At 44.8% G+C, this 14,687-nt stretch overlaps 1 long non-coding RNA gene and 1 pseudogene across 1 annotated transcript in view; one reads left to right on the top strand and one right to left on the bottom strand.

Annotated features, from left to right (window-relative positions):
• LOC141515304 (uncharacterized) overlaps positions 1–615 on the bottom strand; it is an 89,183-nt gene extending 88,568 nt beyond the window's left edge. The window contains exon 1 of the long non-coding RNA XR_012476295.1: positions 532–615. This is a non-coding gene — a long non-coding RNA (uncharacterized LOC141515304). The remainder of the gene's footprint in view (positions 1–531) is intronic.
• Positions 616–13,712: 13,097 nt separating this feature from the next.
• Positions 13,713–14,427, top strand: LOC141512258 (calpain small subunit 1 pseudogene; annotated as a pseudogene).
• Positions 14,428–14,687: the final 260 nt, after the last annotated feature.

Genomic DNA, 14,687 nt, shown 5'->3' with positions numbered 1-14,687 from the left:
GCACTGGTGCAGGCCCGGGACTTGGGGGGCACGCACTGGTCCAGGCCCGGGACTTGGGGGGCACGCACTGGTCCAGGCCCGGGACTTGGGGGGCACGCACTGGTGCAGGGCCGGGACTTGGGGGGCACGCACTGGTGCAGGCCCTTGGGGGGCACGCACTGGTGCAGGCCCGGGACTTGGGGGGCACGCACTGGTGCAGGCCCGGGACTTGGGGGGCACGCACTGGTGCAGGCCCGGGACTTGGGGGGCACGCACTGGTCCAGGCCCTTGGGGGGCACGCACTGGTCCAGGCCCGGGACTTGGGGGGCACGCACTGGTGCAGGGCCGGGACTTGGGGGGCACGCACTGGTGCAGGGCCGGGACTTGGGGCTGGGCCCCGTTTTGGGGTGAGCGCGGACATCACGAGGCCTTCTCTGAGGGGGAATGGGGGGATGGCAGGCTGGGGGGCATTTCCCCATATGACTGAGGGCAGCGCCCTGGGTTCCAGCGACACCTCCGCCCCCTCCCCGCCTCCTCCCCGAGGGTCCTCACATTCGTAAATCCCGGGGGGCCGCCCCCTGCGCCCCCTCCGGATCCGCCCTCACTAGCGGCCGGCCGCGATGCAGCCCGCGCGAGACCCGGATGGCGCAGCCCCGCGCCTGCGGCTGCGCATGCAGCTGCGCCTGCGCGCTGGACGCCCGGGCTGGGTTCGCCCCGCCCCCTTGGCCTCCGCGCTCTGGCGCCCCCGGGCGGAGCGAGGCGGAAGTGGCTGATGTCCGAGGCGGGAAACTGAGGCCCCGGATGTGGGAGGTCATTAGAGAGTCACGGACAGAAGGAAGAGGAGGAGGGCGGGGCTGGGGCCTCCCGGGCCTTCGCCCCAGGCCAGCCAGCCCCGGCCCACCAGGGCCCCGGAGGCCCGCTCGGCCCCACGGTGCTCCCAGGCCCCGGCACGGCGGCCCGGGCTGCCTGCCTGCTGACTAGCCCAAGGACTCATAGGAACTGCATTTGGGGGCCATTAGGACTAGCTTTGCAGAACTGAGTGGACGGCCCCAGTTGACATTCATTCATTCATTCATTCCCCTTCCATTGGGGAATGGCTTAGCAAACTGTGGTCTATGCATGTCATGGAACACTATTGTTCTATCAGAAACCAGGAGGGACGGGAATTCAGGGAAGCCTGGAGGGACTGGCATGAACTGATGCTGAGTGAGATGAGCAGAACCAGAAAAACACTGTCCACCCTAACAGCAACATGGGGGTGATGTTCAACCTTGAAGGACTGGTTCATTCCATCAGTGCAACAACCAGGGACACTTTGGGGCTGTCTGCGATGGAGAATGCCATCTGTATCCAGAGAAAGAACTGTGGAGTTTGAGCAAAGTCCAAGGACTATTACCTTAAATTTCAGAGAAAAAAAAAAATTTTGCTCTCTCTTATACTTTATTTTTCTTCCTTAAGGATATGATTTCTCTTTCATTACATTCAACTGAGATCAATGTATACCATAGAAGCAATGTAAAGATTGGCAAATTGCCTTCTGTGGGGGGTGGAGGGAGGGAAGCAAGATTAGGGGAAAAAATGTAAAACTCAAAATAAATAAAACTTTCTTAAAGAATAAAAAGATTAGCTTTCCAGGAGGAAAAGGCCATCAGAGACCATCTATAAGCATGGTAAATCCTAAACAACCTGGGTCTTTGTTTCCTGAACTCTTAAATGTCCTTCCGTCTAGCTCTAGACCCAAAGGGCCTCTGTGATTCCTCTTAAGACTCCAGTTCCCAGCAGTATTTCTGCAGGACAGCCAAGCATCCCCAAGGCCAAATTTCGGTAAAGAAGTGCTCTGGGAGTCCCAGGCTTAAGCGGACAATGGGGAGACAGGAGAGGCTGGCAGAGGAAGGGAAAGAGCAGCTTCAGGACGCTCACTGGGCTTCATGAGAGGCCAGTGCAGAGACAAATGCTGTGATTCCTAGCACATACCTGGCGAATCAGTTTACCATATTTGCAGAGAAAGAGGTTATAAGCCTTCAATAGCTTCCTATCATCCTCCTGGAAACCCAGGGGTGGGGATGGGGGGGACAGGCAGAGGAGGCACAGCTGCAGAAACAAATCTTTGAAATCAACTACCAATTCCTTGGGCTAACCCAAAGCACCACCCCATGCCCAAACCCTAACCACCACCTTCCCAAAGACCCCAGTTTACAGTGTCATTTTTCCATCTCCAGAATTATTCATGCCCTGTAAAGCCCCAAAGCCCCTTCTATTTCTTTCTAACAGTGCCCTCACCCCAATTCTGATTTTCCATGTTCTAAATACACACACACACACACACACACACACACACACACACACACACACACACATACACGCACACACACCCTCATCTTGTTCTAAGGTCTTTTCCAGTTCTATCTTAGATTTCTCCCTGCCCTGACACACTATGTTCTAAGGGCCCTCCCAACAAGAAAGATTCCCCAGCCCTAAAACATCTGAGTCTCATTTCCCCAGGAGAATCCCCATCCTAAGATCCCCATCCTACTGATTAAAAGTATACTATCCCACAATAGTCACAGTGGAGAGAAAAATGACCAAGAATTGTTGCCACCCTAGATCCAGATATCCATAAGGGGAAAAAAAACAGAATAGACACTGCCACTGAATCGCTGACAACATTTCACAGAGGTCTCTGACATCTCAAGCCCCCTGGAGGCATGTCACCAAAGGACTAAACAGACCCCCTTTCTGAGCTGGATGTTAGAAGTCCCATCCCCCAAACAACAGGCAGTCAGCCATCTGCCCCAGTAGTGCTCACATCTGGTCAAGGAGATCCTCAGAATTTTAATGCCCCAAGCTGTCACTCCTGATCACTGCCTTCTCTAGAGACGCACCAAGTCCTTGGTCGGATCTCCACTCTGTTGTCCTTTCTCCTCAATCCTGCCAGGAGAATGAAAGGGCACCAGTTACTCCTTCTAGGATTTTGCCCTCCCCTCCTCCAGGGGAGATAGCTTCCAACCCAGGCCTAGATCTAGTGGGATCTAGTAGGAAATGGGGAGCTATGTCAGGAGAAATAAGTGTCAAAGGAACACAGGAGAAATGCCTTAGGCTCCTCATTCTACCTATAAGGATGTTGGAAAGGATCCCAAGGTCACACAGGCAGAGATGGGGCTAGGATTATAGGAGCCTAGATGGAAGGCTGGCAGGGACCTCTATGAAGGCTAAGTTCTTCCTTGCCACTCCCCCACCCCCAACCCCTCATTTTACAGAGAAGACCAATGAGACCCCCAAAAGTTAAGTGATGTGCCTAAGATCACACACCTAGACAATTCCAACCCAGTCTTCCCAGCCCAAGTCCACTACTCCCCTCCTCAACCCAAAGGCTCATAGATTTCAAACTGGAAGGGACCTTAGAAGTCATCTAGTTTAACCACTTCACTGGACAAAGGAAGAAACCAAAGCTGAGAAAAATGACATGACTTGACCTTGGGCAGGAAGGATCCTACTTATGGAACCATAGCCTCATATGTCTAGAACTGTAGGCTCTCAGAGGCCATTTAATCCCTCCTTCCCATATGAAGAAACGGAAGCCCAGGGAAATAGGGAGACACTTGCCCACTGTCATGAAGATTTCTATGAGGTTAGGATTAAACTTCAAGTCTTCCTCTCAATCCACACGGCTTCTTCAGATGGTTAGAACAGAACACAAAGATATTCCCTTCCTGTTATCTATAATGAAAGTTGATGTGGAGATGACACATATACTCCCCAGTTCTGGGTTCCTGAAACATCCATGTCTATAGGGCTGGTGAGAGAAAGCCTGTGTAAGATGGTGTCCTAAAGCATTCAGGAGCAAGGATATATCCCTCCTCCAAATCACCCACTCTCTCTCATCCCAAGTGCACCACACAGTACAGGACTGACAAATTCCAAACCTGTATTGCCAGTGCGGACCACCATCTCCACTTTCTATTTAGCACCTTGGTGCTTTGTATATTCATTCACTATTCCTCTGAACTTATTTAAGGACAGTTAGGTAGTGCAGTGGATAGAGCTTGGAGTCAGAAGGAAAGGAGTTCAAATCCAGCCTCAGACAATTGACTCTTATTAGTGGTGTGACCTTGGGCTGGTCACTTAACCCCTATTGTCTTGCATCCAGGCCCATCTCCAGTGATCCCAATTAATATCTCACCTCTGGATCCAGATGACTCTTCAGGAGAATGTGAGACTGTTGACTCAGCACAGCTAACCCTTCACTCAAATCCAATTCAAGTGTTTGTCATGACATCACCTCCCTGATGTCATGGTCTTCTTCAAGAGTGAAGGACAAACACTATTTCTCTAAACTCTTAAGAGGGTAAAGGGGATAGACAGAAGGTCCAGTTGGATTCTGCCTATTCTTCATAAATGAAGCAGGCTTCCTTCTTCTCAGTCAAATCTAATCTAATTCTTGGTTGATCATAAAGCAGAAGGACAACCCTCCACTCAATGCCTACTCCCATCCTCCAACACTTAAGCAGTAGCTCTGTATGCCGCCTCCCTCCCCACTGCCAGGGCTATGGGTTTCTCTGTCATAGAACTTCTGCTTCTTAGACCAAGTCATCATCTAGACCTGGCCAAGTTGCTCTTCTTCTCCATTCAGAAGCCTACAATGGTTCCCTCCTGCCTTAAAGCAGCCAAATCTCAGACTTCCGAGGTTACACATTCAAAAGTGATTTTCAGTCCCCTTGACCAATCATTCAGGTTCTCTCCCTTATTTTCACTCTTACTGTCTATTTTCTTGCACTCTGAGTTCCAACTAAATAAGATTTCTTGCTATCCCCATATGAGGTTCCCCACCCCAGCCCACCTATTCCCCATGCCAGCAATGCCCTCCCTTCTCACCCCATTCCCACCTCTGCTCACTGAACTCTTAAGCATTCTTTAAGGGGATAGGCAGTATCTTTGGAACCTTTGGAACTTGTAGAAGAGGAAACTCCCTCTACCCAAGGGATAACTCAGTCCAGTCCTAGGGTCAGCTAGTTGGTACAGTGGAGAGAGAGTACCAGTTCTGGAGTCAGGAGGACCCAAGTATAAATCTGGCCTCAGATACTTATTTTGTGACCCTGGGCAAGTCACTTCACTCTATTTTCCTCAGTTGCCTCAGCTGTAAAGTGAACTGGAAAAGGAAATGACAAACCAGTCTGTTTCTATAACATGAAAACCCCAAATGGGGTCATGAAGAATCAGATATGACTGAACAATGAGAAAAAGCAGATTGGAAATGTCTGTTATTCAGATCTCAAGAATACCATGCAGCCCTTCCAGAACCATCTTTTCAAGCCTAATTCTAAGGTTGTGTCCTTCAGAAAATCTGTCTTGATGTCCCTCTAATCACATGTAATCATTTCCCTGCCCTTCTCAAATGTACTTCTTCCCATACGATTGTGTATTTTCTTTAGTGATGTGCCATTCCCTGACCCCACCCCCCAGGTGGAAAGCAATGGAATGGAAGCTTCTTGAGGACAAGGATTGTTTCATTCTTTGTCTTTGTAGTACTTAGACCTAGCACAGTGCCCATCACTTAATAAATGCATATTAAAAATTATTTTAACAGATAACTGTGGAAAAATAAAAAATGCATGATGAGGGCAGGAATGATGAATTAACTAAATTATGTATCAATCTCCCCCAAATGCTCCATATAAAGTAAGTGTGTAATAAATGATAGGTTGAATTAATTTCTAGAAAGGACACTGGACTCCTCTAATCTGCCCTCATTGAGCAGAGCATGGGGCCCCTGCCTCCCTCCTGAGTAAACCAATTCCACAGTCCAAATCCTGTCCTTCCCCAAAAGATCAGGAAGATGAATGACCATCTTCCCACCATCAAACTGGATGATCTGTGAAGGCAGGGTTACAATTAGACCTGCTCCCATCCTCCTTCCACCCCAAGAAAAAGAGCCAAGATCTCCTCACTCAAATCATAGATTGGGGTTCAACTCCACTAGGAAACTTACTGAGATTAAGGCCACTGTCTAAACTATTTAAATTCTTCCTTTGTCCCCTTTCCCACCCAACTTTAGAATTAAAAGAGCTCACCCTTCACTATTCCAATGCAGTCTTCCCCCCGCCCCCACCATGGACAGGCTCTATTCCTTCCCTGTTTCATTCTATTCCCCACCCAAAACTTAGTCGTTTGACTCATGGTTGTGAGAAACTGCAGAATAGATGTCCAGTTCCCCTTCCTAGGCCTGTTTCCTCATCCATAAAATGATGGGACCCGACTGGATGATTTCAGAGGCCTCTTCCACCTGTTGGTCTATGATTCTTCACTTCCTTTGGCCTTGGTTTTTCTTCATCTGTAAAACTTGGGGGGGGGGGGGCGCGGCTAGGTGGTGTAGTGGATAAAACACCAGCCTTGGAGTCAGGAGTACCTGGGTTCAAATCCCAGACACTTAATAATTACCTAGCTGTGTGGCCTGGGCAAGCCACTTAACCCCATTTGCCTTGCAAAATATCTAAAAAACAAACAAAAAAAACCCTTGGATTTCATGGTCTCTAAAAGCTATGATCCCTCCTATTATAAACAAAGACACCAGAGCTAGCCTCTTCTACACACGCACACACACACACACACACACACACACACACACACACACACGCCCCAGCAGACCCATTCCATCCACCAGCTCATAAGGGATGAATGACTCCTGGAATACTTCCAAGCCTGGTCTATACTAGGCTTTCCTTAGCTCCCCAGCCCCTTCAGTCCTGTAGCTGAATCCTGTATCCAGACATCCATACCACTCCAGGTCCCATGAATCCCTGGGACCACAGAACCCTTTTGGCTCATCAATCAACAAATAGGGTGTTGAATGAGGACTTACCTTCGTCCCAAATACAATATAAGATTTATTCCTCATGGCCCCCAGCATCCCCCTAACTCAGGCATCGGCACTGACCCCTTGCTTAAATTCATTTGAGGCACTCTCTGCCCTCTCCCCTTGCCAGTCCTTACTAGGGGAGGCTAGTACCCCAACAAGATGGGACATGACCTGGAGGGAATGGGGGAGCAGTACTGCCCTGGGGTCTAGAGAAGTAAGGAGGGGAGAGGGGAGCTAGAAGGCTTTCAGTTTATTATGCCTCAGAGCAGGCCCCGCTCAGCCTCTTCCTCTCTTCCCTGTTCTTCCTCTTATTTCCGAAACTTCCTTACTCTTTTCTTCTGCCCTTTGTTCTCTATATGTCTTTATTAAACTTCCCCTCTTTGCTTTATCCATATTTCCAAAGATTACCTTTCATCTCTCTTCTCTCCCTTCCCTTTCTTCTCTTTTCTTTCCCTTTTCTTCTAACTCACCTTCTTTCCCTCAATATACTCCAATAGCTGCTATTGAGGATCAAAAATCAGTTCACCTGATTGACATTTCTAGCCCATCACAAACTGGCCCATCCCTTCTTATCTTTCTGTGCTCCATATACTCACTCTTGCCCCTGGATTTCAGCCCTATTGGCCTCGAGGGATACACAGCATTCCATCTCCATCTCCATGTCTTTTCCATGGCTAAAATACCCTCCTCCCTTCATCCTTCTGCCTTTAGGAATCTTTGGTTCCATTCACGGTTCAGCTGGAATATCACCTTCTGCATGAGCCCCCTCCGGGTTCGCCCACCCACCCTGGCAGGCTGGGCTCTCCCTCCCATAAGCACTTTGTAATCATTTCCTCTGTACCACGTAGATATTTCTAAGGAGCCACATTGTCTCCCCATTTGAATGTAAGCTCCTCAAAGAACTGGATCCCAAGTTTCAAATTGGCAAGAAACGTTTCCTTTTTGTTACTGTAAATTCAATCAAAGGGACAGACAGACACTAAGACTGAGACACAGACAGAGACAGAGACAGACAGATTGAGATAGACAGAGACAGAAAGAAACTGAGACAGAGATAGACACAGATACAGAGAGACAGAGACAAAGGGAAAGACAGAAATCTTAGTAGTTTGCATCACATGGAGGGGGACTGCAGAAAAGGACATAAGGATATTTTTCTAATTGGCCCTATGTGGGCAATAGTTAGTCTCCAAGAGAAGGACACTTTGAAATATCAGCAAGTAACTCAATTTAATTTTGGACCCAAAAGTTGAGTTTTTGGTGGATCCAAAACATGCATTGGGAGGGGATCTAAGCATTCCTTACAGCCATCTAGTTTCCCAAGAGCATTTCAGAGGTTAACTTGACCTCTAAAATAAGATTTTTTGTTTGTCAGTTACTACTATCATTTCTTAATATAGTGTGAATTTAACTTTATGTAACTAGAGATTGTTTGAATGTAGACTATCACCTGAGTTTCCAAGAAATTCCAGAAGGCTACATGAAATTTTTGAATTCTGCCAGATCCTGAATCCCCCCAAAATGAGGCCCTATATCCAGGTTTTGTTTTGAGTCCATCCATACTTGAGTTTGGGGAGGGGAAGGGATTCTTGTGTTTTGACTTCCCTTAATTTTACTGATGTTTTCATGTTTTCTGATTCCTATCTCGATCTACCTTGCTTTCAGGTTGCCTTCCTGAACTTGGGGAGAAGCAGCCACTCCTTTCCAACTCTCTCTATGAAACAACCTAATGAATTTCTTTCTAAAGTTATTTTAGATTTCAAGATTTGTTCTCAAGAACAATATTGTATGACACCAGGCAAGTCACTTAACTTCTCTTTGCCTCAGTTTCTCCAGCTGTAAAATGGGGGAAATAGTAATGTCTATATTATACTGTTGTTGTGAGGTTCATATGGGAAAATATTTGTAAAAGGTTCATGGTGCACAATAGGCACTTAATAAATGTTTTTTTTTCTTTCTCAGTACTAAGGCATGAAGAAATTTGATTAGAGAAATTGCAACTGGTCAGTGGAACCTGCTTGTGGATTCCTGACTCTTCTATCTTTTCTCAGACTCATTAGCTGCATATCATTAAAGTAGCCTCTCTCAGCCAACTTCCTCCTCTATATTAGAATATTATATAATATCGTATATATTATAATAATAGCACCTTCATCACAGAATTGTGAAAATCAAATAAGAGGCATATATAAATCAATTGACAAACTTTAAGTTACTGTGTAAAGTTCACTTATTTATAATTAGAATTGTTTTATAATATTTATTTTAAAATACCCAAAAGAAGTTCTTGCCCTCAAAGAGTTTACATACTACTGAGAGGACACTGATAAGACTACAGAGAATTAAGTATCAAATTAGATAGATATATGTATAAATCTACACATATATATGTCTATCTACTTGATATATATATATGTATACTTGATATATTTAGGTCTCAAGTATATGTAGAATTGAGATATATATATATATATATGTCTATCTACTTGATATATCTATAGATACAGAGAGGGAGAGGGAGAGGGAGAGGGAGAGGGGGAGAGGGAGAGGGAGAGGGAGAGGGAGAGGGAGAGGGAGAGGGAGAGGGAGAGGGAGAGGGAGAGGGAGAGGGAGAGGGAGAGGGAGAGGGAGAGGGAGAGGGAGAGGGAGAGGGAGAGGGAGAGGGAGAGGGAGAGGGAGAGGGAGAGGGAGAGGGAGAGGGAGAGGGAGAGGGAGAGGGAGAGGGAGAGGGAGAGGGAGAGGGAGAGGGAGAGGGAGAGGGAGGAGGGAGGTGGAGGTGGAGGTGGAGGTGGAGGTGGAGGTGGAGGTGGAGGTGGAGGTGGAGGTGGAGGTGGAGGTGGATGTAGATAAACACACACATGTTATAACACCCCAGCTTGCATATTAACCCTCATTGAAGACTTCTTTCCAGTGGTGGAAATTGGAAATCTTTGAAACTCAGGAAATTGCTCCGACAATGAAACTCAGGAAATTGCTCCGACAATGTTCTACATGATCTAACTTTATGAAAGTGACCACAAAAAGTATGGTATGCTTTTTCTTATGTGTTTTCATTGGATATGGTTCTTTGTGTGTTAACATATCTATTTTGCTTTGTAATGGGGATGAAATTTAATAACTATTGAACAGTGGCTTAATTTTTGTTCATCTTTATTTACATGGTGAAAAAAATATGCCTAAATGTTTGTATGATATAACGTGTCATTAAAAGATCTGATAAGAGTCTGCATAGTTTATGTTAATGGTACTGATATTTGCTTTAAATGTAATTCACAGGGCGCAGTGGATAAAGCACCGGCCCTGGAGTCAGGAGGACCTGAGTTCAAATCCAGCCTCAGACATTTAATAATTACCTAGCTGTGTGGCCTTAGGCAAGCCACTTAACCCCATTGCCTTGCCAAAAAAAAAAAACCCTAAAACAAAAAAAAAAAATAAATGAATGAATGAATAAATAAATGTAGGTCAGGCTCACCGAGTATTAACACAGAGTTAATGAAGAACAAGACTAGAACCAAATCAGTATCTTGAAGCCTTTTTTATGCCTTCATGTTGGATCCCAAGTTTTGTTTTTATTCTTGTAAATATGAACTTTGGATTCTGTGTCAAGTAATGAGCCTGCCTTTGATGAGTAATTGGAATAACTGTGTGAAAATTCTCATTGAAATACAACATTGCAGCTAAGATTATTAAGATCAGTTCATTGGAGACCATATTTAATTTTTCAGACAAATATATCAGAAATTGTATTATAGAAGAAAAGTGTAATTTTGTTGTTAACCATGTAATTTTCTTATTGAAAGACTTTTTATGATTTTGCTTTTAAAATTTCTATTGAAAAGAATTTTCAAATTGTGCATCTAGTTTAATAAAATACTTTAAATACACACACACACACACACACACACACACACACACACACACACACGAAAATCTATTCCCATGTTCAAGTAAGTCTCTGAGCCTACATTTGTTCAAAACTGTCACTCTTGAACCCCCCGCTAAAGTGTTGACTTTTATTAGTTAGTCAAGGAGCACATTTAATTATAAATAAAAGTATTTAAGGAAATGGCAACATAATTTTAATTTTTTCTAATAATGATTGAATATTTGTTCCTGTAAACCAGTGACACACACCCTCCCATTATAGCCATATGTTCTCTATGGGAAGGGCAGATATGTCTATATAGATAGGAATGAATCTGTTAGACTGATGCTTGTAGGTGGTCAGGGCACCTCCCATTTCTGAAGCTGCCCAGCCACTGACTTCCTGTTATGATGTCATGAAACTGATCTCTTTGCTTTTTCGACGGAGCCTTGTGTTTTGGGGTTTGTGGTCACTGTGGTAGCTTCACTATTTATGTGCTGCTCCCAGTTTCTGAGCTTCAACTCTTCCAGTCCGGCTGATGGTAAATCAGGTCATGTCAGACAAGGTTCAATGACTGAAAATCCTCTTGCTCATAAACACAATTGGATGACTCTTTTAGTCCATAGCTGAAGCCATGAATCACCATCACCAGCCAAAGACCTAGAAAAAAAGAGCTAGACTCCCTATATATAACTAAAGGGAGATTTTCCATTTCTTTTATTGTAAGACTGACAATTTCTTAGAGAAATAGAGTTTATATGGCTCATCTCTATCTTTAATCTTATCCTTGTTCAGTCTTGAACAACTTTCATGACCCCTTTTGGAGTTTTCTTGGCAAAGACACTAAAGTGGTTTGCCATTTCTTCTTTAGCTCATTTTATATATGAGGAAACTGAGGCAAACAGGGTGAAGTGACTTGCCCAAGGTCACACAGATAGAAAATGTGAGTTTCCAAATTGTGGAAACTCATTTTATGCTCAAAAAGACTCAGAAATACACCTGTTACAAAAAAAGTACAGCCTACCTATCCATTCAAAGCAAAGAGAAGACAGTGAGAAAAGTCCAACCCTGGAACCAGAGAACCTGAGTTCAAATTCTGCCTCAGATGCTAACTAATTATATGACCTTGACCAGATCACTTACCCTCTCTGGCCTTCAGTTACCTCATCTGTAAGATGGACTAGATGACCTCAGAGACCTTCAGGCTCCAGAGCTTCGGTCCTATGTTGGCAATAGGGACTCAGAGACAAAAAACTAAGGTACTTCTGGTCCCCTGGGAGGTCATGTTCATTGTCTTAGGGGAAATAATATGCACAAAAATAAGTAAATAATAATAATAATAATTGCTAACACTTAGTGTATATTGTGTGATAGACACTATCCTGAGTACTTTACAAACATGATCTCATTTGATCCTCACAACAATCCTGGGAGGTAGGTCTTATTATGATCCTATTTTACAGATGAGGAAACTGAGGCTGAGGGTAAGTGACTTGCCCAGGATCACAGAGCTTACAGTAAGTGATGCACACTTGCTTATATGTGCATCCCTTGTCTTGGCCCCACATTCCTTTGACATCAGACCCAGCCCCAGCTGCCCATGCTCTGCTCAGTCAGCTCTTACCCACATACCCCTAAATGATGGTGAGAAAGCCACACAATCATGCCAACCAGGGCCTCCACAGCTCTACTATTGATCTCCAATTGTCAGCCAATCAATCAGCAGGCATTTGCTCAGAATCTGACAATTTGCCAAGCACTCTGGGATACAAAGGAAGACTAAAACACAGATCTTGCCCACAAGGAACTCACAATTTAAGGGGGAAGCGGGGGAAGGGAGAGCAACAACAAAGACCTAGGTCAAAACCCATTTAGACATTTCCTAACTGTATAACACTGGGAAAATCACATGACCCTTTTTTACATCAGTTTTCTCATCGTAAAATGAGGGGATTAGACTAAATAATCTCTAAATTTCTTTCTGTTGTTTGTCCATTCATCATTCTGGAAGAGGACCAATGACATGAGTAGGTTAAGTCTTGACTAAATGATAATGATTTTGTTCTTCATTTTCAAAAAAGACCATGACATCATGGAGATGATTCCATGACAAACACATGAATTGGATTTGAATGAGGGAGGTTGTTCCAAGGCATCAGCCTCACTTCCTCCTCCAGAGCCTTCTGTGTCCAGTGCCAGATATGAATCAGGACAATTGGAGATGGTGCTGATGCCAGGCAATCGGGGTAAAGTGACTTGCCCAAGATCACATAGCTAGTGAGTATCAAGTGTCTGAGGCTGGATTTGGAATTTCTGGCCTCCAGATTCCAAGGCCAGTGCTCTGTCCACTTCGTCGCCTAGCTACTGTCTTGACTTGAAAATGAATTATATTTAATTGATGCAGGGCTGTGCAAAATCATCAGCCTCACTCTCTCCTCCAGAGTCAGTGGAGTCTAGGGACAAGACTTAACTCAGGAACACTGGAGGTGGTCCCAGATGCAGTGGGAGAATTTGCCCTTTTTAGGTTAAGGTTTTTCCTAGGTCTCAGTTTGTCTGAGGCAACCATGCATTCAATGATTTAAGGCAAGGTACGAGTTGAGCCAAAAGAAGGACTAGTTTCCCTACTCAAAAGAATTAATCTAGGAGAAAAAGACCCTCAGGATTTCTGGCCAGAACAGAAACAATTGCTCTGAGCCCATGAAAAGCTAAGCAAAGAACAAGGGAGGCTTGGACTGGGTCCTATTATTGACCAGTCAGTGAAAGTCAGAGTGATTTAGATTTAAAGGCTTAGTCAAGCAGCTCCATATGAATCCCAGTGGACTTCATCAATGTCTGATTATCCAGAGCTCTTTTTCAAGAAATCATTAATGAAAACTGTATGAGACAAACAGGGGAAGAATGTATGAGGAATCTAAATCTTTATGCTTTTCCATATGGAGGAAGCCTATATCCTATGGGTATGATTTTGTCTCCCTAAAAATAGCTATACTGGCTGCCAGACTTGAGAGGAACAGAATGAGGAAGACAGCAGGCCTGGCTGGAACTGGGGAAACTGAGGTCAAGGTTGAGACTAGGATCCCAGAGATATGTTCCTGGTTGATTCATTCCTGGGCAGCAAAGGCAGTGGCTGGGCTAACACTCTTGGGGGTGCTGATCAACAGCAGTGGTACTGGAGGCATCAGCAGAGGGGAGGGGGGCACCAGGGGCTTCATCAGTACCATTAGTGAAGCTACAGCCAATTATAACCCAGAGTGCCCACTTCCTCAATCGTACTTCTCCGATGATGAGGCTTATAAAAGTAGCCCTGCTGGCAGATGACATGGAAGTCAGTGCCTTTGAACTAATGAACATCTTAAATGAGGTGATGACTCAACACCATGACCTAAAGACAGATAGTTTCGTCTTGGACATTTGTTGGAGCATGATGGCCATCATGGACAGTGACCCCACTGGAAAGCTTGGCTTTGGAACAACATAAAAAAATGGCAGGTCATCTACAGTTTGACTTGGACCTCTCAGGGACCATTGTCAGCAATGAGTTTCCAAAAGCCTTTTCAGTTCAGTCCAGAGTCATACCAGATGATCATCTGGGGATACTCAAAGACAGGAATATGGACTTTGACAACCTCATAGCTGTCTCATGTGCCTTGATGCTATGTTCCAAGCCTTCAGGTGTCTGGACAAAGATGACACTGGCCAGATCCTCCCATGTATCTATCCATCTTACTAGTCATCAGCCTCCCCCTAAAAAAAGTCAAACTGATCATTTATATTGATAAGAATTCAAATAAATTAGCAGTTATTTTCTTGACTTTTGGTTCTTGAAACAATTATTTACTTAAATTACCTAATCTTCCCAATCCCTAAAGTCCCCTCCAATTCCCAGAGTCTATGATGTTAAATGAGGATACTTTTGTCTCTTGGGAAATATTCAAGGGCTGGTAATGAAGGTATAAATATCATTAAAATGCTTTATTTTAGAAATGGTCA

Source organism: Macrotis lagotis, chromosome 2, assembly GCF_037893015.1.
Source record: "Macrotis lagotis isolate mMagLag1 chromosome 2, bilby.v1.9.chrom.fasta, whole genome shotgun sequence".
NCBI classification, from domain to species: Eukaryota; Metazoa; Chordata; class Mammalia; order Peramelemorphia; family Peramelidae; genus Macrotis; species Macrotis lagotis.
The sequence above is the reverse complement of the archived record's forward strand: the minus strand, read 5'-3'. Positions and strand labels throughout refer to the sequence as shown.